Here is a 4,651-nt window from a genome sequence, read left to right on the forward strand (position 1 = left end):
GAGTCCTAAAGGGAAAGGCACAAAAAACTTTGAAAGAGTAATGGCATATAATGTTCCAAATATAATGAAAACTATAATGCACAGATTCAAGATGTTCAATGAACCCAAATCACATGAAACATGAAAAAAACAAACAAAACAAGAACAAACACAAACCAAGACAAAACAAAAACAAACAATAACAACAACAACAAAACTACACTAATGTACATCATAATCAACTTACTTAAAACCAGTGATAAAGCCATTTTAAAATGTTTCAAATGAAGGGAAACCACATTACATGTGTAGGACGAAAGATGAGAACAACAGCAAACATAATGTTGGAAACAATTGAAGCCAAAAGGCAGTGGGGCAACATCTTTAAAGAGCTGAAAGAAAAAATACCGCAAATCTCAAATTCTCTACCCAGCAAAAATATTTTTTAAAGATGAAGGTGAAAGAAAGACTTATTTTAGACATAGAAAGCTAAAAGAATATGTCACCAAAGACCTGCACAACAAAAACATCAAGGAAGTGCTTCAGGTCAAAAGGAAACTATCTCAGATGGGAATCTGGAACTATATACAGAATGACAATCCCCAAAATGGCAAATACTTGGCTAAAATACAATGCTTTAAATTAAAATATCTTTGAAAAATAATTGAAAAACAGCACAGAAGCTTCAACAGAAAAAAAAGGAAGTATACTATTGGAAAGTTCTTATACTATGTAAGAAGTTATATGCTGTCACATGGAAGACATACAAATCATACAATGAGTATGATGACCCCAATTGCCAAAATCAGGAATAACTGAAGGGCATCATTACTGGCCGAAATAAATTTTAAAAAATCATAAGAAAATACCATAAAAATTTTTAACAAATTGGACAATTTTGACAAGATGTACAAATTCCTACAAAGGCAAAAATTAACACTGACTCAAGAAGAAAGAGAAAGTCTGAATATATCTATAACCAATAAAGAAAATTAAGTAAACATCTTCCCACAAAGAAAAGCTGAGGCTTCTAGGTGAAATTAAATATTAAATGAAATAATAAATGAAATATTTAAAATTAATTTAATATTAAATGAAAATGAAAGTAATTAAATGAACTATTAAATATTAAATGAAATATAGTAACAAGCTTTGACAAATTATTTCAGAAAGCAGAGAAAGCACAATTTCCAACACATTCTATGAGGCCAATATTATATCAATATCAAAGCCAGACAATAACATCATGAGAAAATAAAAGTACAGGTAAACAACATTTGTGCACACAGATGCATAAATGATTAACAAAATCCTAGCAAAACTAATATAACCATATAAAAATATATAAGAAACAATCCCATTTATAATTGCATCAAAAATAATTTTAAAAACCTAGAAGTAAATTTAAACAAGGAGGTGAAAGACGTGTACTCTGAAAAACTAGAAGACATTGATGAAAGAAGTTGGAGATCACACAAACAAATGGAAAGATATATATGTTCATGGAATGGAAGCATTAATATTGTTAAAATGTCTATACTACCCAAAGCAATTCTATAGGTTCAATAGAACCCTTATCAAAATATTTGAAGATAAGAAAAGGGCAGTTAATGGAGAGAGAGATCAAAAGCTGGAGAGTGTGTAGAAAGGTTCCCCACTCATTGAAGGAAGACTTGGTAGTAGGCAGATGATCCAATTACCTATTGCTGCATAACAAACTACCCCCAAACAAAATTATTTTATCATACTTATAGATTCTGTGCATAAGGAATTAGGGCTAGGCTCAGAAAACATGGTTTGTTTTTGTGTTCCACCGTATTTAAAGCCTCAGCTGCGAAGATTTGAAAAGCTGGGAGCTGGAATCACCAGGAAGCTTCTTCACTCACATGTCACATGCTTGGGCAGAGATGACCCCAATGGCTTCCTCCCTGCATATAGTCTCAGAGCCTCTCCACGTGGCTGGCCTCTCTACATGAACTCTCCAGGATGGTGATCTCAGTGTAGTAGAATTTCTAACACTGCAGCTCAGGTCTCCATGAAGGAATGTTTCAACAAACAAGATGGAAGATTCATGGTTTTCTTTCATCTGCCTCTATTTAGCACCACTTCCACCTGTTTGTCAAAGCATTCACAAGCCTATCAAGATTTAAGGGGAAGGAACCTAGATCCCTACCTAAAACCCCAACAATAGATTAATTTTAGAGAGAAGAAAATGAGGGATTTATGGAAGTGATGGATAATTAAATCTCCCTAATTTTCTCAGCAAAACACATGACACATTTAACTGCTAAAACATGTATGGGGTCAGGAGGTCAATGAGGATGAGAGAAAGAAGAACTAGTGATTTGATATGAGGGGGAAAAGTTCTGGAAAAGCCACTATGGTTGAGAAATCAATCAGCAAAGAGTACAGATTTTGAGATTCTTCTAAGACTGAGAAAAAATAGTGAAGTGAGAAAGAAATTTAAAATTCAATTTAGTAATCAAACCCATGGAGAAGATACCATTAGCAAAGTAAAAATGTAAATAGATTGGGGGAAATACATAATAATGGACTACTATATTTTAATGTTGAAAGATCTCACAAGTTAATAAGACCAGTAGCCCAAGGTGGAAAAACATACTGTCCTAATAATGAACTAAGATCAGGTGTAAGCTTACAGGATTATGTGAAAACTGGGCATTCGTATGTGATTATTAGGTTCAATTAGAAAATAAGAATTCAAAAAGAGGCTTTTTTTCAGGTTTAAGGAATTTTTTTGTGGAGTGGTTTTTAAATGACTGAGGACTATGAGGCACAAGACAAATTTGACCTGTTTTCATGATGTCTGCTGAAGGCATAAGGGACATATTTGAGTTTCAAACAAGCCTTGAGTGGCATGTGCTTCGTTAGAGAAGATTTTGTGTGGGAAAGTTGGAGAATATTTATATCTCGAACAGAATAAGAGAAAAAGTTCATAAACTTTATACGAAAATATATTTTGAATAATTTTGATTTATTACACTCACAATACACATGAACATGCACACTGGTAATTGCTGCATTTTGTAAGTCCATAAACTCAGGTTTCCCTTTGAATAGCAGAATACAGAGAAACCATCCGTTCCCAAATGCTGCGCTCTCTTCATCCCAACAGGTGGGCTTGGGGCTTTTCTATACGTGTAGTTATTGCTGGACAAATCTTTCTCCCTTTCTCTAAGCTATTCGCACCTCCCTTGAGCTCCAGTTCTTTATGATGAGAGGACTCATTAAGCTTTCTTCCCTGCAGGGAGCTGACACCCAATTAATGAGCTGACACTGTTCTGTGTCCGCTCTCACTAGTGCAATAAGGCTCTGTTTACAAACACAGGCTGTTGTGCCTGTTAGGGAGGGCAGGTTAAAATCCCCCTGCTGGGCCTGTTTGTTCAAAATCATAAGGCTTCTTTAAACAATGTCTTTGTGCCTTAAACATCAGACATTCTGCTTTCAGCAGGATGCAAGCCACCCTAATGGCAACATCCTGTTTGGCGGGAAAGGGACCAATGGCCCAAGCTTTTGGATTATAAATAATATAAATGGTAATATTTTATTGCAAAGTTATTCTCAATGCTATATAACGGTGGACAATTCTGTACTTTTAAGATAAAATATCAGGTTTGCAGACTTTTTTTCCCAACCAAACGTGTAGTTAAATATAAATTCCATCTGTGTTTTCCTCCCTCCACTAAAAATTCCATCTGCCTTTCTCCATTTGGCAAACTACTATCTAACCTCAGGCCCCACATAAAATATCTTGGTGAAATCTTTCTTGAATTCCTCTGGAAGGGGTGACTCTCCACAGAGGTTCTGCAAGAACTTTTAACTGGTTCTATAGTGGGATTCATTACATTAGCTTCCTTTTAATACCACTTTACTAAGGAAATGGCCAAGATATGGCATCGTGCATGACACATAATAGGCACTTGCTTAGGCTTTTAGTACTGTGAATATGGGTTTCCTACAGTTGTGCTCTATACCTCCTGGTACCACCCTTATACCTAAGCAACTCATTGGTTACTAAAAGCATGTCTCTTTCTGTTCTGTTTGTATTCCTTGTCTTTCCCACCTGGCTAGTTAGTGATCTAGATCAGCCATAACAGGGCTTATGTAAAATTAGTAAGCAGGTACAGTGCCAGCCATGAGCCTTCTCCTTCCAAATAAGTTTGGTATAAAGAATAGAACAAACTTCAGTAAATTCTGGGCTATGAATGAAAATTGGAAATGACCTTCAGCTATGCATGTCATGATGGTCATGTCTCAGTCTCTGAGGACAGTCTAACTGGAATTATGAGAGAGAGAGAGAATGCAGAAGTGAGAGACCAAAAGTGCTCGATAGAGATAAAGCACATGCTATACTGAACTTAGTAAAGATTTTTAGTCTTTTTCATCAGAACAATGTGAAAATATTAGATGGTTTTAAACAAGGATGGATAATAAGATAAAATTTAGTTTCCTAAAATATTATTTTGGCAGTATTGTGGAGTTTGGATTGGAGGACGTTCTAAAAGGATATGGGAAGATCCAGCCTGGAATCTACCAGAAGATGAAGATTAAGGTAGTCCGGTATTTTGGACAAGTTTGGTGGTATTGGTGAGTGGGATGGTTGTGACAGAGGTGAAAAAGATGCGATAGACTTGAGACGTATTTAGGAGAT

This window comes from Panthera leo, chromosome C2 (assembly GCF_018350215.1).
Source record: "Panthera leo isolate Ple1 chromosome C2, P.leo_Ple1_pat1.1, whole genome shotgun sequence".
Lineage (NCBI taxonomy): Eukaryota > Metazoa > Chordata > Mammalia > Carnivora > Felidae > Panthera > Panthera leo.